The sequence below is a fragment of the Mobula hypostoma genome, chromosome 15 (assembly GCF_963921235.1).
Source record: "Mobula hypostoma chromosome 15, sMobHyp1.1, whole genome shotgun sequence".
NCBI lineage: Eukaryota > Metazoa > Chordata > Chondrichthyes > Myliobatiformes > Myliobatidae > Mobula > Mobula hypostoma.
The window spans coordinates 29,773,141-29,797,999 of NC_086111.1; the positions used below are offsets into that span (position 1 = coordinate 29,773,141).

Genomic DNA, 24,859 nt, shown 5'->3' on the forward strand with positions numbered 1-24,859 from the left:
AATCATACCCAAGAAGAATGTGGTAACCTGTCACAATGATTATTATCCAATAGCACTTACATCCACTGTGAAGTGCTTCAAGAGTCTGGTCATGAATCATATTAATTCCTGTCTGAGGAGTGAATTAGGTCCTCTCCAATTTGCCTTCTGTCGTAACAGGTCAACAGCAGATGACACTTCACTCAGCTCTCTAAGACTTGGACCATGAAGATGCATACATCAGGATGCTCTTCATTGACCGCAGCATAATGTTAAACATTGTAATCCCCCGGAGCATATCACTAAGCTCCAAGACCTGCACCTCAGTACTTGCCTGTGCAGCTCGATCCTCACTTAATACACTGGCAGGCCCCAGTTAGTACAGAATTGGCAACAACAATTCTACACTCCTCAACAATCTAGGTGCACAACAAAGCTTTACTCAGTTTATCCCAATGATTGTGTGGTGAAGTATAGCTCCTAGGATATAGTTACGTTTGCTGGCAACACCAGTTTTGTTGGCCGAATCAAAGTTGCAGACAAATCAGCACATAAGAGGCACATTGAACATTGGGTTAAGTAGTGCCACACCAGCACCATCAAAAGCAAAGAGCTCATTTTTGACTACAGGTTGTCAGAGGTCCATGAGCCAATCCTCATTAGAGGATTAAAGTTAATTGCTTTATCTCTTATTGCTTTAATTAGAGGTTCAATTGCTTTAAATTCCTTGATGTTAACATGTCAGAGGACCTGCTGGTAACCAGCATTTAAGTGGCATCATAAATAAAGGCACAATAAAGGCTAAGGCGGGAGGAGGAGATGGCAGCATGCTGCGCGTGTGCAGCTCTCCGGTGAAAATGATATCGTATCCGTTAAATAGGGGCCTTGGACAATTCTGATTTGATGGAGAATGGACGTGAAAGAACAGAGGAACATTTGGAGAAATTTCTGAAACGCCCGTTCGCTGCTGTCGTTACTGTGCGGTCGTGAGTCTTTCGGAGGGTAGGCCTCAAAATCCCCGGCCTTGCCTGCTTTTGGCGACCGAGAAGGAGGTCGAATTGTTCGGACAGAAATGGCGCTCGGTACTTGGTGTTGGAGAGCTGATCAGAGCTCGAAGTTTTCAGATGACTCAGAGTCGGATTGTGGTCAGCATAGCAGGGAGAGTTTTTCTTCCTTCTCCCGTCTGCGTGAGATGTGGGGCATTTGAGAAACTTTGAACTTTACTGTGCTCACAGACTTCTTCATCAAGTTATGGTATTGTTACATTGTTTGTAACTATATGTTATAATCATGTGGTTTTGTCAGCTTTTTCAGTCTTGGTTTGTCCTGTGTTTTGTGATATCACACCGGAGGAAATAATGTATCATTTCTTAATGCATGCATTGCTAAATGACAATAAAAGAGGACTACGTGTCTTCATAATCATCATCAATGTCACCTCTACTTTCTCAGAAGTTTGTGTAAATTCTGCAGGTCACCAAAAACTTCGACAAGCTTCTATAGATGCAGAGTGGACAGTATCGTAACTGGTTGCATCGTGGCCTGGTATGGAAACACCAAAGCCCAAGAATGGAAAACACTACATAAAGTGGTGGGTACAGCCCAGTCCTTCACAGCCAGAACCCTCCCCCTCCGCCCCATTCAGTACATTTCCATGGAAGACTGCAATAATAAAGCAGCACCCATCATCAAAACTCCTATTATCCAGGCCATGCTCTCTTCTCGCTACAACCATCCAGTAAAAGGTGCAGAAGACTTGGGTATTACACCACCAGGTTCAAATACAGGTTCAAGTTCAGGCTCCTGAACTAGCGTGGATGACTTTTCTCACCACAACTCTAAACTGATTCAGCAACCTTCACACTCACTTTCAGTGCCTCTTTACAACTCATCTTCTCAGTACTTTTATTTGCAAAATTCATCTTTTTGCATATCAATTGTAAGTCTTTGCTTGTATATAGACTTTTGTAAATTCTATTGTATTTCTTAATTTTCCAGAAATGAATCTTGAGCTAGTTCAAATGGTCATCTACTGCATTTTTATAGCACTTGGTTAATAATTTCCTTTAACTTATGAGAATAAGTGAGTTCAAATACTGTGACCAAGATAAGAGAGACACTGGAGAAAGATGTATATCGAGAACTAAGGAAATGTTCGTTTGCTTAGGAGTTTTAAAAACATTTTTTTGTAAAAATTTGCAATTATACAATACAGATCATTCATTTGTTATCCGTGACTGTACCAAGCATATCATTACATATATCTTGCATTCTGTCAGCATGGCATTTTTTTTTTCATTCTGAAGTAGGTAATCAATAATAGCCTTTATTACATAGGGTCCAAACCATCCGTGGCTGATGGCAGGCGTCCCTTGTGATGGTCGCAAAAAGCTTCAGTGACTGCCTCAACAAATAGTCCTTAAACTGACAGTTGCTTGTCTGCAAGTATCAGTTGCGGAAAGCTTCTTACACAGGAAAACCAGCAAGTTTCAGGTACTAAAAGAGCATCTTCCACTGAGCTGACAATCTCCAGTAAAAGTAATCTTGGTATGCGTCTTAGCAATAGCCAAGGGAATGGGCTTGGTAGAATCAACAGGAAAAGAAAACCCTGCTGATGTTGGAAGATCTCCAACTCTTTGAGGACTTTTAGTGATTTCAGCTTGTCCACCTCAGTCATTTATTCTACCATCCATACCGAACAAGGCTTTTATTACCACATCAGTAGAAAGTTCAAAGGACAACCTCTTCATAATGATAGCAGCTGACTTCTATACTTCTAATTTGGTAGACCAAGTCCTCCACCTCTTTTCCTTGCTTATGGGTTTTGTGGGGAGATAGAGCATCTCTCTTACCATCCTCCTAATTAGGTTACCTAGTTCTTTTAGACAGTTTTACAAAGCCTCCTGAGTATCAGGTGATCATATACCCTAGATATCATAAGGGTTTTTCACTTCCAATTTTGGCATAGACTTCAAATAGCCCTCAGGTTCGGGAACCTGCTGTTGAGTTTCTCCTACCAGCTCTCCACTGTGACTCCACTCCATGGGTCCATTCTCACTCTAAAATATTTTTCAATCTCTCCTGGTTCTGTGAAGTTTTAAGTATTTGATTCCAGCCTTATTAATCACCCATTATTCATAACTGTTACAGCCAAAGATTTTCCATTTGTAGATCACGTGAAACTCCTTTTCATGTTCACTTGAAGGCCCATGCCTCAGTAAACGCTTTGCAAGATCTTCACATTGTTTATCATTCAATGTAAGAGTCACTTAAGATGATGACATCATCAGTGGCTGATATTCTCTTCATCTGAATATATTTGGACTTCTCCCCCTTCTCTCTCTAGTGTGTATTTGAGTGGTTCTGTCACAATTTTGAAAAGGATTGGGGCCATGTGTCTCTCTGCTTGATACCGCTCATGATTAATGGGTTTGTTTTCTCCTTTACAATCTCCACTAAGGTAATCGTGTACAAGTCCACAGTGAGGGTGAATGTCACGCTACTGTTCAAATAAGGATGTAGGCAAAAAGCAGATAACTACAGACCTGTTAGTTTAACATCTGTAGTTGGGAAGATGCTTGAAGCTATCATTAAAGAAGAAATAGCGAGGCATCTGGAAAGAAATGGATCCATCATGCAGACACAGAATGGATTCAGCAAAGACAAGTCCTGTTTGACAAACTTGTTGGAGTTCTTTGAGGATGTAATGAGCACAGTGGATAGAAGGGAACAGATGGACGTTATTTGCTTGGATTTCCAGAAGGCATTTGATAAGGTGTGACATAAAAGTCTTATCCATAAGGTAAGGATGCATAGAGTTGGGGGTGATTTATTAGCATGGATAGAGGATTGGTGAACAAATAGAAAGCAGAGAGTTGGGGTACATGGCTTTTACTCTGGTTGGCAATCATTGGTGAGCAGCATGCTGCGGGGGTCGGTGCTGGGCCTGCAACTGTTCACGATATACATTAACGATCTGGAAGAGGGTACCGACTGTAGTGTTTCTATGTTTGCTGATGACACTAAATTGAATTGAAAAGTAAACTGTGCAGAGGATATGGCACATCTGCAGAGAGATATAAATAGGTTAAGTGAATGGGCAAGGGTATGGCAGATGGAGTACAATGTTGGTAAATGTGAGGTCATCCACTTTGGAAGGAAAAATGGAAGATCAGATTATTATTTAAAAAGTAAAAGATTGCAGCATGCTGTTGTGCCGAAGGACTTGGGAGTGCTTGTGCATGAATTGCAAAAGGTTGGTTTGCAGGTGCAGCAGGTTATCAAGAAGGCAAAAGGAATGTTGTCCTTCACTGCTAGAGGGATTGAATTTAAGACCAGCCTTCTCCTTCCCTCCCTCCCCCCACCTTCCTTATAGGGCCTTTGCCCCTTCCCTCTACAGTCCTGACGAAGGGTTCCGGCCCGAAACGTCGACCAATCTTTTCCACGGATACTGCTCGACCTGCTGAGTTCCTCCAGCGTGTTGTGAGTGTCTCTTTGGGAGCCTCATCCTTTTCAATGCTTCCATTTTAAGCTTAAGTCCCACTCAGTCGAAGGACTTGGCAAGATTGAAAAGCAAAATTGCCAATTCTTTTTGAGCCATTTGGACCCCCTGCAGGATGTTTTGCAGGATCAAGATTCAAGATTGTTTAATGCCATTTCCAGTACACTAGTGTAGAGGAGAATGAAATAATTGTTACTCCGGATTAAAAAAAAAACAGATAAAGAACACTATAACAGTATTAAACAATAGATACTGTGTAACACACACAAAACGCCAAAGGAACTCAGTGGGTCAGGCAGCATCTATGGAGAAGAATAAACAGTTAATGTTTCGGGCCAGGACCTTTCTTTAGGACAGAGAAGGAAGATGCCAGAATTAAAAAGAGGGGGGAGGGGAAAGAGGCTAGCTGGATAAGAGGTGATAATTGAAGCCAGGTGGGTGGGAAAGGTCAAGGGCGGGAGAAGGAGGAATCTGATAGGAGAGGAGAGTGGACTATAGGAGAAAGGGGAGGAGGAGGGGACTCGGGAAGTATAGGCAGGTGAGAGGAAGTAAAAAGTCAAAGGGGAACAGAGGAAGGGTGGAGGGGAATTTTTTTACTGGAAGGAGAAATCAATATTCATGCCATTAGGTTGGAATATACCTAGATAGAATATAAATGTTGCTGCTCACCCCGTGGGTGGCCTTATCTTGGCACAAGAGGCCATGTGTAAATATGTAAGATTGCTTATATACATGGATTGATTGTATGTTCATTCATAAAGTGATGCGAGGCACAGGAGTGTCAGTACATAAGGTGACTGACAGGAAATGATATAGTAATGGTGGTGGGGGTCTCATGGGATGGATTAGCGAGTGGAGATGTTTGATCACCCATACTGCTTGAGGAAAGTAACTTTTTAAGTCTAGTGGCCCTGGCATGCACTCTGAGGTATTGGATAGTTTTGACTACCCGTTGTAGAGCCTTCTGGTCCATTACAATGCAGTAGTGCAGCTGGGTAGGATGCCCTCTGCTGCTAATCTGCAGAATTACATGAATATAGATGTGCATTGCCCAGTGTTCTTCAGACTCCTCAGAAAGTAGAAGCATTGTTTAGCTTTCCTGATTGTGTATAATTTTTTTGGGACCATGAGAGGTTGTGCAAGATGTGCATTCTCAGGACTTAGAAAATCCTTGCATCTTCCACTGCTGTGCCATTGATGTTAAGAGGGGTGTGTGTGGTGTGAGTTCTCCAGAAATCAATTGTCTTGTTAACATTGAGCCAGGCCTCTAGCTCTTCCACTTCCTCTCTGTAGGCTATTCCATCGTTGTTGGCGATGAGCTCCCCCCCCCCCCCACTGTCATGGCATCGGCGTACTTGAAATTGTGATTACTCATGTGCTTGGCTGTGCAGTCATGTGAGGGCAGAATGTAAACCAGTGGGGCTCAGCACACAGCCCTGGGGGGGGGGCACCTGTGTTGATTATGATGGGGTGGGAGGACCAGTTGTGCATCTTGGCTATCAGAGGTCTGTTGTTTAGGATGTCCAACACCCATTTGCACAGTGGCACCTTTAGATCAAGGAATAGAAGTTTGTTCATCAAAGATTGTGGGACAATAGTGTTGAATGCCAAACACGAAATCTAGGAACAGCATTCTGACATAAGTGTCTCAGAGCCAGGTGCATAATCGATCTGGCGTAGAGCATTTCTGTTGGTAGGTATATTGGTAAGTATCCAATGTGGCAGGAATGGAGTTTTCGATGTATGCCATTAACAGTCAGTCAAAGCACTTCATGATGATTGACGTCAGTGCCACTGGGTGGTAGCCATTTATTTCTGAAGGTGTAGAGTTCTTTGGTACAGGGATAATGGAGGCTGATTTGAGGCATGTGGGGACAGCAGCCTGGATGAGTGATGTGTTGAAGATGTCAATGAGCTGGTGTGCACACATCCTGAGTACTCGGCCTGGGATGCGGTCTGGCCCGTTTATCTTTTGGGGGTTGACTCTCTGCAGAGTCCTTCTCATGTCTGCTGCTGTTACAGACAGTTACTGCTCAGCTGGCTAACACTGTGTTACGTGCCTCGAGGCATGCATAAAAATGGTTTAGAGCATCAGGGAAGGAGGGTTCACTCTTACAGTCAATACTGTTTCTCCTTGCATTATATTACCGTAATTCTGCTCCGCCATTCCATCATGGCTGATTTATTAACCCTCTCAACCCCATTCTCCTGCCTTTCCCTGTAACCTTTGACACCCTGACTAATCAAGAACCTATTAACTTCTACTTTAAATTTACTCAATGACTTGGTCTCCACAGCCATCCATGGTAATGAATTCCACAGATTCACCACCCTCTGGCTAAAAAAAAAATCCTTCTCATCTCTGTTTTAAAAGGAAGTCCCACTATTTTGAGGCTGTGACCTCTGGCCCTAGACTCTCCAACTATAGGAAACATCCTCTGCACATCCCCTTTGTCTAGGCCTTTCAATAATCAATAACTTTCAAAGAGATCCCCACTCATTTTTTAAAACTCTAGTGAGTACAGGCCCTCATCAAGTGTTCCTCAGACATTAACCCTTTCATTCTCAGAATCATTCTCGTGAACCTTCTCTGGATCCTCTCCAACACCAGCACATATTTTCTTTGATAAGGGGTCCAAAACTGCTCACAGTACTCCAAGCGCAGTCTGACCAATGTCTTATAAAAGCTCATCCTTGCTCTTATATTCTAGTCCTCTCGAAATGAATGCTATATTTGCATTTGCCTTCCTTATGCTGACTGCAAGTTAACCTTTAGGGAATCCTGTACAAGTACTCCCAAATCCCTTTGCAACTCTGATATCCCTCTGAATTTTCTATCCCTACTGCATAGCCCTCTATTTTTGTAAGCTCCTTGTATCTATCTACCACCTCTACCACCGTTACTGACAGTGCACTCCATGCACCCACCACTCTCTGTGTGAAGAATTTACCTCTGACATCCCTCTTGTATCTCCTTCCAGGCATCGTAAAACTATGTCCCCTCATGTTAGCTATTTCAACCCTGGGAAAAGCCTCTGGCTATCCACACAATCAATGCCTCTCGTCATCTTATACACCTCTATCAGGTCACCTCGCATCCTCTGTCGCTCCAAGGAGAAAACGCCAAGTTCATTCTCATAAGGCATGCTCTCCAATCCAGGCAACATCCTTGTAAATCTCCTCTGCACTCTTTCTATAGTATCTGCATCCTTCCCGTCGTGAGGTGACCAGAACTGAACACAGTACCCCAAGTGGGGTCTAACTAAGGTCTGATATAGTTGTACCATTACCCCACGCCTCTTGAACTCAATCCCAAGGTTGATGAAGGCCAACACATCATACACCTTCTTAACAACATCATGCGCAGCAGCTTTGAGTGTCCTATGAACAAGTACCCCAAGATTTTGCTGATCCTCCACACTGCCAGGAGTCTTACCATTAGTATTATATTCTGTTTTCAAATTTGACCTACCGAAATGAACAACTTCACACTTCTCTGGGTTGAACTCCATCTGCTACTTCTCAGCCCAGTTTTGCATTCTATCGATGTCGCGCTGTAACCTCTGACAATCCTCCAGACTATCCACAACACCCCCAACGTTTGCGTCATCACCAAACTTACTAACACACCCTTCAACCTCCTTATACAGGTCATTTATAAAAATCACAAAAAGGAGGGGTCCCAGAACAGATCCCTGCTGAACACCACTAGTCATCATCGTCCATGCAGAATACAAATCATCTAAAACCATTCTTTGCCTTCTGTGGGCAAGCCAATTCTGAATCTACAAAGCAAGGTCACCTTGCATCTCATGCCTCAATACTCTCTGAACGAGCATTGCATAGGGAACCTTATCAAATGCTTTACTGAAATCCATGTACCGTATCCATATCCATCCACTGTTCTAGCTTCATCAATGTGTTTTGATACATCATCAAAGAATTCAATCAGGTTCATAAGGGTTGACTTGCCTTTGACAGAGCCATGCTGACTAACCCTAATCACATTATGTCTCTCCAAATGCTCATAATTCCTTCCTCTCAGTATCTTTTCCAACAACTTGCCTACCACTGAAGTGAGACTCACCGGTCTATAACGTCCTGGGTTATCTCTACTCCCTTTCTTGAACAGGGGAACAAAATGTGCAACCTTCCAATCCTCTGTTACTTCTTCTGTCCCTATTGATGATGCAAAGATCATCGCCAGAGGCTCAGCAATCTCCTCCCTCACTTCCCACAGTAGCCTGGGGTATATCTTGCCTGGTTCCAGTGACTTATTTAACTTTATGCCTTTCAAAAGCTCCAGCATATCCTCTTTCCTAACATCTATACACTCAAGCGTTTCAGTCCACTATAAGTCATCCTCACAATTGCCAAGGTCCTTTTCACTGGTGAATACTGAAGCAAAGCATTTATTAAGTACCTTGCTATCTCCTCCGGTTCCTTGAACATGTCTCCACTATTGCTCCTGCGTCTTATTCTCACACAGGTCATCCTCTTGCTCTTCACATACCTGTAGAATGCCTTGGCGTTTTCCTTAATCCGCCTCACCAAGGCCTTCTCATGGCCCCTTCTTGCTCCCCAATTTCATTCTTGATCTCTTTCCTGGCAACCTTGTAATTTTCTAGTGTTCTAACAGTGCCAAGTTTCTTGAACCTTTTGTAAGTTTTTCTTTTCTTCTTAACTAGATTTTCTACAACCTTTGTACATCATGGTTCTTTTACCCTACCATCCTTTCCCTGCCTCAATGGAACATACCTATGCAGAATGCCATGCAAATATTCCCTGAACATTTGTCAGATTTCTGCTGTGCATTTCCCTGAGAACATCTGCTCACAATTTATGTTCCCAAGTTACTGCCTAATAGCATCATATTTCCCCAATTAAATGTTTTTCCAAATTGTCTAGTCCTTTCCCTCTCCAGTGCTATGGTAAGGGAGATGGAGTTGTGATCTCTACCTTCAAAATGCTCTCCCACTGAGAGATGTGACACCTGACCAAGTTCCTTTCCCAATGCCAGATCAGGTACGGCCTCTCCTCTAGTTGGTTTATCTACATATTGCATCAGGCAACCTTCCTGAACACACCTAACAAACTCCACCCCATCTAAAACCTTACTCGAAGGCAGGGGTCCCCAACCTTTTTTGCACCGCGGACCGGTTTAATATTGACTATATTCTTGCAGACTGGCCAACCCCAGGGGGGTGGGTGTGGTGTGTTCACTGTGTTAATCACGACTGGAATATAGGTGATAAGTCAACTATAAGTTACTTATAAGTGGCTAATACACTCAATTTCGTTTCTAAAGGGGTTTATCTAACAAATTTAACATTAAACACACAGAGCATATTTTCCTTGCATGAATATAGTGATAAGTCAATTATAACAGTGGTACCAAACCTCTGGGCCGCGGACCGATATATTGCTGCGAAGAATGCAGCGGTACAGCAGTGGCTGGAACGCACCCAGCACACCTTTAAGAAAAAAATCGAAATAAACAAGCTAATTGATTAGGTGCCACCCAATCGCCTCTGATCTGGGCTGACATTTACGTGCCGGGCAGCGCTTAATTAATTAGCTTGTTTATTTTGGCTTTTTTCTTAAAGGTGTGCTGGGTGCGTTCTGGCTACCACTGTACCGCTGAGTTCTTCGCGGCCCAGAGGTTGGGGACCACTAAATTATAAGTCACTTATAAGTCAATAGCATCATAACATTTTAAGTAATGTTTGGATATTAAGCACACAGCGCATATTTTCCCTGTATGAACATATAAAATCATTGCAACACACCAATATCGCTGAATCAGTGGGAGCTCTGGGCTTGTTTTCCTGCAACAAGACGGTCGCATCGAGGGGTGATGGGAGACAACAATACCCGAAGGGGATTCCTTATGTCCCATCTATTCCGTAATTTAGTTTTCGTTGCATTCATTGCAGAAAACTCCACTTCCCGCAGCGATATGATGTTGGAAATGGAAGCCACGTTTTCAGTGCTTTTGTGGCCATCTCAGGATATTCAGCCTTGACTTTGATCCAGGATGCCAGCAGAGATGTTATGTCAAACACACTTTTCAGCTCACTGTCATTTGCAAGCTCGAGGAGTTGATCTTTTTCCCGTGCTGACATGCATGATTCACCGGGGACCTTCACAAATGGGTCATGGTCCCATTTCTTTGCACGTCTTGGGTCACTGATGACCTCGTGTGCGTTAAAGTTCAACAGTGGGCGTGACAGGGAATGAGGAAAGGTGCAGCTGACTCATATCATTTCATATCGCCAAATTATATCGTTTCCTCGTGGCCCAGTAGCACATGCTTTGCGGCCCGGTGGTTGGGGACCACTACTCTAAGATGCTGGTCAGTATTAGGAAAATTAAAATCACCCATCACAAGAACCCTATTATTATTACATAGTTCCAGAATCTGATATAGAAATAGAAATCTACAGTACAATTCAGGCTCTTCGGACCACTGTGTTGTGCCAACCATGTAACCTACTCTAGAAAGTGCCTAGAGTTTCCCTAATGCATAGCCCTCTATTTTTCTAAGCTCCATGTACCTGAGAGTCTCTTAAAAGACCCTACTGTATCTGCCTCTACCACCTTCACTAGCAGTGCATTCCATGCTCCCACCATTCTCTGTGTGAAAAACTTACCTCTGACATCCCCCTTGTACCTAATTCCAAGCACCTGAAAACTATGCCCCCTTGTGTTAGCCATTTCAACCCTGGGAAAAAGCCTCTGGCTATCTACATTGTCAATGCCTCTCATCATCTTATACTCCTCTATCAGATCACATCTCATCCTCGTTGCTCAAAGGAGAAAAGACTAAGTTCACTCACCCTGTTATCATAAGGCATGCTCTCCAATCCAGGCAACATCCCTCTAAATCTCTTCTGCACTCTCTCTATAGTCTCCACATCCTTCCCGTAGTGAAGCGACCAGATCTACCTTCTCATCTGCTCCTCGATGTCTCTGTTACTATTGGGAGGGGAGTTTATAAAAAAGTTATTGCCCCTTTCCACCCACAATGACAGTAGACAATACCTTCATGACTTCCTCCTTTTCTGCAGCCATGTGATACTATCCCTGATTAGTAATGCCACTCCCCCACCTCTTTTACCTCCTTCCCTGTTCTTTTTAACATATCTGAAACCCAGCAGACTCAGCAGCCATTCCTGCTCCTAAGACATCCAAATCTCTGAGACGGCCACATAGTTCCATGCTTTGATCCACGCTCTAAGTTCATCTGCCTTGATTATGATACTCCTTATAATGCCCTATGTTGCTTATATTACTCCTTACATTGCTTATAATGCCTCCACAATCTCTTCATCTACCTCTTTCAGAAATCAGGGGTGTATACCATCTGGTCCAGGTGACTTATCTATCTTCAAATCTTTCAGCTTCCCAAGCACATTCTCTTTAGTAATAGCAACTACACTTACTTGAGCCCCTGATACTCTTGAATTTCAAGCATACTGCTGGTGACTTCCACAGTGATCATTGACACAAAATACTAATTAGGTTCATCTGCCATTTCTTTGTCCCCCATTACTACCTTTCCAGCAACACTTTCCAGCAGTTAAATACCCACTCTTACCTCTCTTTTACTCCTTATATATCGGAAAAATATCATCCTCTTTGATATTTTTAGCTAGCTTACCTTCATATTTCATCCTTTCTGGACAATATTAATACTTAGCAACACACATTAAAGTTGCTGGTGAACGCAGCAGGCCAGGCAGCATCTATAGGAAGAGGCGCAGTCGACGTTTCAGGCCGAGACCCTGACGAGGACCTGACGAAGGGTCTCAGCCTGAAACGTCGACTGCGCCTCTTCCTATAGATGCTGCCTGGCCTGCTGCGTTCACCAGCAACTTTGATGTGTGTTGCTTGAATTTCCAGCATCTGCAGAATTCCTGTTGTTTGAATATTAATACTTAGGTCAGGCTGCTGTTTGACTACAGCTCAGTGTTTAAAACAATCATTCCTACAGGTCTAATCAAAAAGCTCCAAAACCTGAGCCTCTGTACCTCCCTCTGCAACTGGATCCTCGCCTTCTGTTTGGATGGGAAGTAATATCTCCACTTCACTGGTGATCAATGCTGGCACACCTCAACGATCTGTGCTTAGCCCATTGCTCTACTCTCTCTGCATCTGTGACTGTGTGGCTACGCACAGCTCAAATACCATCCATAAATTTGCTGATGACACAACTGTTGTTGGCAGAATTTCAGATGGTGATGAGATATATCATTTCGTAGAGTTGTATCATAGCAACAACCTTGCACTCAATGTCAGTAAGACCAAGGAATTAAATGTGGACTTCAGGAAGGACAAGATTTTTTTTTTTTGGAAAGGATAAACAATTTCAAGTTCCTGGGTGTTAATATCTCTGAGGCTCTATTCTGAGCCCAACATATAGATGCAGTTACAAAGAAGGTACAACTGTGGCTATATTTCCTTAGAAGTTTGAGAGATTGTTATGTCACCAAAGACACTCACAAATTTCCACAAATGTACTGTGGAGAGCATTCTAACTGGCTGCATACTGTGTCGAAAAGGTGGCGTCCATCATTAATGAGTCCCATTATTCAGGACATGCGCTCTTCTCTTTGCTGCCATCAGGATGGAGGTACAGGAGCCTGAAGGCACACACGCAAAGATTGAGGAACAGCTTCTTGCCCCTTGCCATCAGATTTCTGAATGGACATTGAACCCATGAACAATACCTCACTATTCTTTTTCTCTTTTTGCACTACTTACTTAATTTACCTACATTTATTTAACTAGTGCGGGAGGAGAAGATGGCAGCGCGACGCAGCGCGCGCGGCTCTCCGCTGAAATGATATCGTATCTGTTAAATAGGGGCTGTGGACAATTCTGATTTGATGGAGACAGACGTGAAAGCACAGAGGAACATCTGGAGAAGTTTCTGAAAAGCCGGTTCGCTGCCGCTGCTACTGTGTGATCGAGAATCACCGGAGGGAAGGCCCCAAAATCCCCGGCTTTGCCTGCTGCTGGCGACTGAGATTGTGGTCGAAGCATTCGGATAGAGATGGTGCTCGGTACTCGGTGTCAGAGGGTTGAACGGAGCTCGAAGTTTTCGGACGACTCAGAGTCGGACTGTGGTCGGGCATGGCAGGGAGAGTTTTCTTCCTTCTCCCGTCTGTGGGACTTTCGAGAGATTTTGAACTGTTTTACTGTGCCATGGCCTGTTCTTCATCAAGTTATGGTATTGTTGCACTGTTGTAACTATATGTTATAATTACGTGGTTTTTGTTAGTTTTTCAGTTTTGGTCTGTCCTGCATTTCTGTGATATCACACTTGGAGGAATATTGTATCATTTCTTAATGCATTCATTACTAAATGACAATAAAAGAGGACTGTGTGTCCTCATAATCTAATCCAATCTAATCTATATATATATATATATATACTGTAATTTACAGTTTTCATTATTATGTTTTGCAATGTACTGTGGCCACAGAACAAATTTTGTGACATATGCCTGTGATATTAAACATGATTCTGATTTTCTCTCCTTATGTTTTTTTTAGTTGCCTTCTGTTTGTTGGTTTTTAAAGCTTCCCAAACCTCTAATATCCCACTAATCTTTGCTATATTTTATAACCTCCCTTTTGATTTTTTGCTGTCTGTTTTGACTTCCTTTGTCACCCATGGATGTCTAATCGTCCCTTTAGAATACTTCTTCATCTTTAGAATGTATCTATCCTGTGCCTTCTGAATTGCTCCCAGATACTCCAGCTACTGCTGTTCTGGCATTATCACTGGTAGTATCCCCCTCTAATCAACTTTGGCCAGCTCCTCCCTCCTGCCCCTGTAATTCTGTTTACTCCACTGTAAATCTGATGCACCTGACCTTATGACAAATAAACTCGGCTTCCAGCCAGGTAAAGGTAGCGATTTCACCAACATTTCGATGACAAACTCTGCCACCTTCATCAAGGATGATGCCTGGGCATGTCTAGTCCCTTGGTATTTATACCCTTGTTGTCTGTTCCTGTTGATTGGTTAGTCCTCATCCAATCAGATTTCTGCTGTCCCACCTTATTTACAATCGAACGCCAATTCTTACTTAAAATGAGACCTTCATCTTTGTTAGTTTTATTTCAATGGCTTCCTTCACCAGGTGGTCTCAAAAGCCATTGGCACAGTACAGTAGTTATATGCCATCAAAGACAATCCTATATCCATTGTGAATCCAATGTTCTGCTAACCCATGCAGATACAGCTCCTGTGTTCTTTGAAGTGGGTTTCCACCATTCTTCTCAGCTGGCTAATGTAAGCTGCTCCACATTCACAGGGAATCCTGCAAATACCAACCATCTTTAATGATGGATACCATCTTTTTGAGCCATTGTCTTTTGAAAATGATGTTGATGCAGGGGAAGTTAGTGACCATGCTGAAGCTGGCTGAGTTTACAACCCTCTGCAGCCTTTTCTAATTCTGTGTATCCCCTCCATGTCAGATGGTGATGCAATCAGTTAGAATGCTCTCCACGGTACATCGGTAGAAATTAGCTCATCTTTAGTGACATACCAAATCTCCTCAAACTCCGAATGAAGTATAGATGCTGGGGTGGATTCTTCATAATTGCACCATTATGTTGAGCCCAGGATAGATCTTTAGAGCTTACAAAAAGTAATGGATATGGCCCAGTTCATCATGCGTAAAGCCCTCTCCACCATTGAGCACATCTACATAGAGCACTATCACAGGTGTGACGGGATCCTGGATTATCCTTTATGAACTGTGCTTTTAAAGGGAGAGAGAGAGCTGTACAGCACAAACAACTTGCTGTTAAGAGAGAGAGAGGTGAAGACTGCTCACAGTTTGTTTGGAATGTCTGCAAGGACACTGCCAGCTTCTGAGTTCCTACAGAGAGAGAAGGGAGGAGCTACTTGATGGACAGCTGGTGTTCAGCATGGTGAGATAAATAGAAGGTCAGCTGGTAGACAGACAGACACGTGATTTTGGTCATTGGATGAGCTTTGTTATGCCCACAGAAAGGTGGATTTTTAGAGGATCGATCAGTGACTGTTCCAGTGTGGAAAAGGTATGACCGGTGGGAAGTTATTAGTGTGTCCAACCCTCGCCTGGGTTGATAATTCCACCACAGAAGAACGGTCCCCTTGTTGTGGTCACATTTGGTGACTTCTAAAGGACTTTGGAGGACAACGGGAAGAATTGACGGCATCGGCTTACTCGGACAACCACAACACCTCTCTCTCTCTCTCCATCACTACTCAACTCAATACCATGAACTGAGCTGAACTTTACCCATCACCGTATCTTTGCTAACCTGTTTGATTTATCTGATTTTATATTACTGTATTGTATAGTAACTAATAAAATAGCGTTAGTTAGCAGCAATACCAGACTCCAAGGTGTCTTCCATTTCTGCTGGTTCTTTAACCCATCACGGGGTACATGACACAGGAAAGCAGCATCCATCACCAAGGACCTCTACTTCTCACTGCTGCCATCAGGAAGAAGGTACAGGACCTTCAGGACCCACACCACCAGGCTCAGGAACAGTTATTACCCCTGACAATTGGGGTCTTGAACCAGAGAGGATAACTTCACTCAACTTCTCCATCACTGAACTATTTCCACTGCACAAGATTCACTTTCAGTGACTCTTTATCTCATGTTCTCGACATGTATTGCTAATTTATTAATTATTATTGTCATTCCTCCTATCTCTTTCATTTTGTATTTGTGCAGTTTGTTATTTCTTCACATATTGTTTGTTGTCTGCCCTGTTGGGTGTGGTCTTTCATTGATTCTATTGTGTTTCTTGCATTTACAGTGATTACCTGCAAGTAAAAGAATCTCAGGGTTGTATAGGGTGCAACATGTACTTTGATAGTAAATTTACTTTGAACTTTGATGTTGGCATCTAGGAGTTCACTCTTTCCACTTTTAACCTCTTAATAAGAACTGGTGTGTGTTTCCTCAACTTTCCCTTCCTGTAGTCCCCATTCAATTCCTTGGTCTTACTAATGTTAAGTGCAAAGTTGTTGCCACACAACTTAACCAGTAAATCTATCTTACTCCTGTACGCTTAGTCTTTTTCTGGAGTTCTACCCTTTCTTTATTCTCTCTTTTCCATGATGTTTGCTCATAGTATATCAATTTATGAATTTTCTTCTGCATTGAGTGATTAGATTTAGAGTTACACTTTTGATTAGCCCCTTTCCAGCTGCAAACTCTCCTTGTCTCTCTCATCCTTTCCTAGGCTCTTCACCTGCTCAAGGTCTTCTTCAATGTCCTGGCCTCTCTGATTGTCTCCAGCTTGGAGAACTGTTTTTTATTTTGATCATAATGGTGTTTCTTTGTCTTTAGATGTATTGGTCAGGTCTTCAACCTCTTCTGTTACCTCAGTCCTGTTCTGTGGTGTTAGGTTTATCACTGCTATTGGTGTAGGCCTCTTTGCAAACCTTGCAAAGTCTTCTCCTGCCCCTTTAGAGCTTTGCACTTTGAATAGTGGCATGCAATGGGCTGAAAATCACCTATCTTGCCCCATTTGGTATTGGCTGCCTTAATGAAATGGATCTTGATTTCTGATATGTGTTTGAGAACGAGGGGCAATTTATGGTAACTAATAAACCTACTATTCCATATGGTTTTAGGATGTAGGTAGAAACACTTATGATCACAATGAGATTGTGCAAATTCCACACATTGTGCACTCCATAGCACCCGAGGACCTGATTTCAAGGGTGGTAGATGGATACGTACAAGAAATGATCAGAGAAAATGTAACTTTAATATACCATGATCAAACAGATGATTAAGCATGTAGGCCTGTGGTTCACATGCAAAGAAAGAATTAAGCCAGATATACAGTAAGTGCAGATGGCCGGAAATCATTTGATACAGAATCTGAGGGAAAAGAAAATACATTTGGATGAGATACTTGTTCATATCTTTGGAGGGAAATAGAGACTGGAAATTGAGAGGCATAAGGAGTAAAGGAAGATTTTCAAAGAAGGTGTCAGTGGAGTTGTAACTTGTTGGCGAAAGCACAACATTGGTGTTACAGTTCCAGTAAGAGAAGTATCTCCACCAGTTCTTGAATGATGAAAATGAGAGTACGTAAGAAGTTGGAGTTACAGGAGAATGGAAAACCAAGGTAGCTGGACATGGAGGATGCTACAAAAGAGTAGAGCAAGGCCCTATCCATTTACTTGCTGCTCAATATTAATAGGCTTTGAAATATAATCAACAGCTTTTTGTAAAATAAATGGCAAGGATGCAACCTGTTGGGGGCTAAAGAGATAAAGAAAGAAACAATGTTAGCCAACCATAACTAAAACTGTGTGCCGTTGAGTTGAAGGTTTTAAATGCAACTGAAATCAATATTTACCCATACAATAATATCTAGATGCCATAAATGTTTGGTTATGATGAACTTACAGTAAACTACTTTCAGAGACCAGAAAAATTCCATGTTCTGTTCCCAAATGAGCCAATTTTAGTCAAATGATATGAAATTAGGTTAGACAAAGAAAAACAAGCTCTTACTTCTGAATGCTATTCAACAACTGCTTCTGGAAAGTTTGTGTAAATATTAAGTGACTATATTGGTCTCAGAGTAATTATGATCTCCATAAGATTCAAGATTTTTCAATGTCATTTCCAGTACACAAGTTTAAAGGTGAATTAAATAATTGTTACTCTGGATCCGATGTAACACAAAAAATGTAATAAGATAAAGAACACAACACAAAACACAATTAATATAAATATGCAAGATAGCTTATATACGAAGATTGATTGTATGCCCATAAATTGATGCTAGGCACAGGAGTGTTTGTACAAAAGGTGACTGACATGAAGTGATAAAGTTGTGATGGTTGGGCTGTGGAGGGGTGGGTTAGTGAGTGGATGTGTGGATTAGCTTTGCTGTTTGGGAAAGGTAACTGTTTTTGAGTCTAGTCCTGGCATTAATACTACATAGCCTCCTTCCAGATGGGAGTGGGACAAACAGTCCATGAGCAGGGTGGGCAGCATCCTTCACGATGTTACTGGCCCTTTTCCAGCATCTTCCTTTATACATGTATTTGACGTTAGTTGAATATTCTGCCATACCTCAGACTTCTGTTTCTCATAGAATATACATACAGTGAGTTATAATCGAGGAAATATAGAGCTCTGAAGCTAGGGTCACATAGAACTGGTTATGTTCCTGACTAAATAGTGCATTAACCCTCCAGCGGAAGGGAAAGAAGAAAATTGTTGATAGGTTAACACAAATGTAAGACTGGATTGTGTTTCTCAGCTGCAGAGTTTCTTCAGACGTGTGACTTCTTGTCTTGTGTCTCTAACACTATAATAGTATATTTTGACAGCAGAAGCATTGACACAAATTTATGTCATGACTGGATTAATTTTCTATGGCTTACCATTCTTAAAAACACTTTAAGCACACAGCCTGCTAGCTTGTCTGATTCACCACATTCCTCTAGAACAGGAACATAGTATGCTACAGACAACGAAGCTTTATATTTATTAAGTTTCATAACAGCAGGAAATGAATTGCAAAGACATAACTCATGCTGCTATAAAGTGTGCAAGCATTAGATTGTGATTCAATGTATGAAATGAACATAAGTGGCTGTGAGAAAATGTAAGATTAGTTAGGACTGTATTTAAAAGCTTTTTCAAGGTTGCTCATTTTAATGAGGTAATAATACAGAGAGAACAGGAGAAACCTGGGGAGATGAAAGAATGATTAAAAAGATGCAAAGTAAGTACAAGAAAGGTTAATAAAGCAATATGTTGCAAAATGGTGAAGAGTTCATACAAGTTCCTTAATGCTTCAGATTGAAATATAAACACAAGGCAGTATAACAAATGTATTCTGAAAAAGTTTGTTTCTAATATTTTCCTCGATATTCAGTAAATATAGCTTATAGATTTCAACTTCAGGGCAGATTGGTGAACTTGCAATTAAGTTGATCCATTCCAAGATTCCAGGATAACGTATCCCATTTTTGTTGTCTATTTTTAATGATGAACCTTGTTCAGATAGCAATTCATTTTGATATACCTTGCTTCATTTGTGTATGTGTGTATGTATATATAGGGTCATGAAGTAATTGTGAAAGGAATGGTGTTGGATGTGTTGTTTTGAGAAGATGAAAAGATCTGCAATAAACTCAGCTGGAGTCTGGAGTCAAAGGAAGACAAGCTGCTGACTGAAGCAGTGAAGTGACATACTGTGAGCTTAGTCTGAAAGTGGGAATCAACAATGTTGCTGAGAATCACATGCAGGAATTAGGTATCAGAATAATCATTTCAGTCAGCCAGAACCAATTTGAGGAATTCATTCATTCTAAGTTTTCTGTTGTTAATTATTTTTCTTCGTACCCTCCTGCTTCCAACTTTGCACCCCACCTCTCCCAGCAACTCAACCCCTCCTATTATTAAACATTTATGCATGGGGGACAATTCTGATGAAGTTGGCCTTCCAATAGCTGAAATGAGTTCCCATCTTTCATTTCCAAAATTGTGATGGAAAATATTTTGCTAATCCTAATGCCTTACTCCTCCACTCTTATGGATTTGGACTAAATCTTTCCCCTTCACCATACCATCTCCACACCCACCTTAAACTTCATTTTCCTCTTCACTGTGGGCTTCTGGTATTTCCACTTGCAACTGGAAGTGATTTAGACAGAAATGCAGTCAGCTTGCAATTGCTGTACTATTTTCCCCATCTGAAGGTTGGCACCTAGTCAGTTTTAGCCAAAAATTATCAGAGCAATCTTCCTCCATTTGCTTGCAACAAGAGACTGTTGCCAATATTATGTAAAGCATCACTGTATGACTTAATAGAATGTCATTAAAGCACAAGATGTTTAATGACTAAGCCATTTTGAATCTGCAACCTATTTTGTGAAGTTGAGATTTAAATCATGCGGATAACTCCACAAGAATTGCAAAGTGTATGCATCATTGGTACTCATACAATATTGTTGCTGTGTTGTATTTCTATGAGAAATAGCTTTACTCTCACTTCCAGATCTCCAAAGAGCAATGTGCCTGCAGCTGAAGACACCACAGAGTGAACTATTCAGCCAGAAGAAGTGAGGATCATTGTCATCTTGAACAACTTGTCTTCAGATTATTCCAGGCTGATCTAATGCATGTACCAGCTTGAGCTAACTGCAACACTAGAGATGCCACCAATAATTCATCAATGGCTATCAATGTCTGCTAATCTATGTTCATATGAATGCAGTTCATCACAAAATAATCCTGTAAGATGCTTGAGATCTTCATAAATCTATGTGCTTGCAATACTTTCCAGGTTTCTACTCAAGGAGATAACAATGCACCGGCCACTTCGGTGGTGATACCTGTTATCTGTCAAGTAGGGTGCTGTGCATAATCCTGATTTGATGGAGATGGATGTGAGAGCACGGAGGAACATCTGGTGAAACTTCAGAAATGCCTGCTTCGCTGCTGCTGCTACTGTGTGGTCCAGAATCTCCGGAGGGGAAGGTCCCGAGTCCTCGGCTTTGCTTGTTGCTCGGCGGCTAGGGCAGGGTCAAAGCGCTCGGCAGAGAATGGTGCTTGGAGAGGCTGTGTTGGAGGGCTGGTCAGAAGCTCGAAGTTTTCGGACGGACTCAGAGTCGGCTGCGGTCGGGCGCTTCCAATGGTGCAGCATCGGCAAGTTTGTGGCACTTGGAGGTTCATGGCAGGGAGAGTTTCTCCCTTCTACCATCTGCATGAGATGACGAGGCTATTGGGACTTTGAGACTTTTTTACCGCGCCCATGGTTTGCTCTTTATCAAATTATGGTATTGCTTTGCACTGTTGTAACTATATGTTATAATTCTGTGGTTTTGTCAGTTTTAGTCTTGGTTTGTCCTGTGTTTCTTGTGATATTATTCTGGAGGAACATTGTATCATTTTCTAATGCATGCATTTCTAAGTGACAATAAACGAGTACTGAGTGTCCTTATAATCTAATCTAATCTAATAATTCTCAATCTAAGTGGAGGATGCATTGTTATCTCCTTGAGTAGAAACCTGGAAAGTATTGCAAGCACATAGATTTATGAGGATCTCAAGCATCTCACAGGATCATTTTGTGATGAACTGCATTCATATGAACATAGATTAGCAGACATTAATGTCCAATTGGTTTACTGCATGATAATGAGAATAAATTTGAAATGGTCCATGTTTTGATTCCAGGGACCTTGTGACATTCCTCTTGTAATCAGTGTGCAGCTTTTGCCATCCTTCAGTTGCCATACCATAAGGACAGCTGATTTCTGTGAAAGAAAGAACAAAACAAACCATCCTTAGCTCCACTCCATTCTCTAGTTCCTTCTTGTGCAGAGGTGTGCAAGTGGACCCTGAGCCATGGAAACACAAAGAGACTATTGGAAACTACTATTTGCATCCTTGAGATGAGATTCTAATGCCTGGGTTAATCAAGGGCAACCCTGAGGTTGTCTTCAAACACATTCGCAATTGCAGCATGTCCACCAATCATCTATTAGGACTCAGCTCTTACCTGAAACATTTGCAGCTGCAGGAGGTGAAGAGGAGTTGATGGAGGGGGAGTCAGTCCCTCAAGATGCTGATGGCCCTCAAGACATCCTAAGTTGCTTTGTAGTCTAAAAAAGTACTTTAGAAACCAGATTGAGGATAATGGAGAAGCATAACAGCTAACTTACACACCATAAGCATCACAAATTGATTAATGAGTGGCTGCTGATTGACCCAAGAAACCAAGTAAGAGGGACATAACTATTCATATCTTCTTGACATTACATGACTTTGGAATTGTTCAGGCAAGGTCTTACAGCATTCCTTGAATGTTTGCTTGGAGCACCTATTGTAGCTATTGTAGTAGTAATACACTACTTTAAAACATTAAACTCCCTTTGGCATTATTTGAAGAATGAACAGGACAGTTCTCCTGGTATATTAATTATGTATGCAAATTAAATGCTGTATTTCCTTATTGACTCTGCTTCTAAACCAATTTCTTGACTACAGCACACCTTTGACGGCCTTAAGGCCATTTAATGCAGGCCCTTCCCTATTGTAATGTTTTAGTGTGCAGAGTTTTGGTATATTTTTCAAGCAGTTGTTTTTCATTCTTCTTTGTTTCTCTTTTTAGTTGGACTTTGGAGACAACATCCCATAACTGCATTCGAGGAATAATAATCACGTAGCATGGAAACAAGTTCTTTGGCCCACTGAGCCTGCTCCAACAATCAATCACCCAATGAAGTGGATAGTTGCAAACATAACAGATTTAAAGCTTACTTAACATTTGTGCAATAGGTATTTCTTCTCATGAATGCATCTGATTTCAACGGAGTTGCTGAGCCAGAAAAATCTTTTCAATGGTATGTGCAAGTTCAGATGAGAATAATCCTGTCTATCGAATGATTTCTCTGAGATGATGAACTAAATTTATGTGGGGATTTTAAAATGAGGTCAAGGATCTTGGGAGTTATTTTCTTGCAATACGGATAGCAGTGGAACTGCATTCAATATTTAGGAACTATGCAAGTGGAATGCCCAGTAAGGATCAAGTTGAAGTTTGTCATCATCAGATGTACATATATACAACCAAACGAAACAACGTTCCTCCAGACCACAGTGCAGCTACAAAATCATGTATCACACACAGTACATAAAACAAAATTTTACCACAAATAAGATGATAAAATATAATTTGAAGTACATGTAGTGTACAGCACAGGTAAACAGCAAAGAGTAAACAATAATCAGTACAGTAAACAGCTTGATGTCCTAGTGACGAGACCTTGGTGGTGGCAGAGTATTCATTAGTCTCACAGTCTCAGGGAAGAGACCTTTACCCAGTCTGCAGCCATAGTCCTGATGCTCGTGTATCTTCTTCCTGATGATAATAAATCAAAGCATTTCTAGGGTGGATAGAAGGGATCTTCAACGCTTCAGGCCCTTTGTATACAATGCTTCTCGTAAATTGTTATGGGTTGCCTGCCAATCCTGATGGTTAGGTCACAAATGTTTCATCATCACTCAAGGTACCAGCATTAGTGCATGATTGAGTGTCGTTTCTGCTGGGTGCTTGCATTTGTATTGGCCCGGCTCATTGTTCCAATTGGTTGGCTGTCGTGCTGGCCACTAGTTTCCACTGGGTCCTGGTCAACCAGATAGCTGAATGATCTCCGCTGGCCCATATCTCTGGTTATTGGTTGGTGTGAGCGTTGGTTCCTCAGGTATCTGTGGCCCATGGCTCACTTCTCATTCTCTATCCTGCAGATGCATAGGTTCATAAATTGAATCCTAGCAAATGTCACAAATAAGGGATAGGGAATGGTGATCCTCTCGACGTTTTTTTACTATTGTTTGTCGAGTAAAAGTGGACTGAAAAAGGACAACAAGTTGTGTACACTGCCACTCAGTGACTTCATCCAAGCATAGCAGGATGTTTGGGATTATCGCTAGCATGATTAGTGGGGCAGCTTGGCCATTTTTTGCTTTTCAATCATTTTCCTTTGTAGTTACCATTATTTATTTAGTAATCTGGCCAGCTCATTAAGAAAATCCACAGCATGGAGTGTTACTTAGCCCTTTTGTTTTTAGATCTTGTTTCTTAGACCATTTAATTGGGAAAATCCATATTGTTCTGAATTTCTCATAGTCTTGAGAAATTAATAAGCTTTCAAAACTCAAATGGGACTTCAAAACTGAAAGCATTGCCTAGTAATTATTTTTTGTAACTGGAATTATGCCTTGAGGCAATGTCTCTTTATATGATGACCATATCCTATACTGCATTTTCAAGCATTGGTATTTCTTTCTTATACTTAGGTTAGCTTAAATTACCCATGATTCCTTATGTTTTTGTCAGGATATCTTAATTTTGTCATTTTCTTTGTGCTTTTTTCAACATTTTTATTTCTCTTATTTGAAAGATTATCAACCTGGAAGATTGGTTCTATTTCCCATATTTATTATGACATAGGAAAGAATCAGAATCAGGTTTAAAACCAACAGCATATGTTGTGAAATTTGTTGTTTTGTGGCAGCAATACTTTGCAATGTGTAATAATAAAAACATAAATCACAATAAGAAGTACATAAAAATAAATAAATAAGCTAAGCAGTACAAGGAGAGAGGGAAAAATACTAAAGCAGTTGTCAGGGTTTCACTCTCCATTCTGAAAACTGATGGTGGAAGGGAAGAAGCTGTTCTTGAAATGTTGAGTGTGTGTCTTCAGGTTCATGTACCTCCTCCCTGATGGTAGCAATGAGAAAAGGACATAATCTGGGTGATGGAGGTTTTCAATGATGGAAGCTGCCTTTTTGAGATGCCCATGATGAC

At 41.5% G+C, this 24,859-nt stretch overlaps 1 long non-coding RNA gene across 1 annotated transcript; it reads left to right on the forward strand.

The window, feature by feature from the left end:
• Positions 1-632: 632 nt before the first annotated feature.
• Positions 633-24,387, forward strand: LOC134356774 (uncharacterized). Its single transcript, XR_010020427.1, has 3 exons — positions 633-1,233; positions 1,453-1,570; positions 22,658-24,387. It is a non-coding gene; the product is annotated as an uncharacterized LOC134356774 (long non-coding RNA).
• The last annotated feature ends 472 nt before the right edge of the window (positions 24,388-24,859 follow it).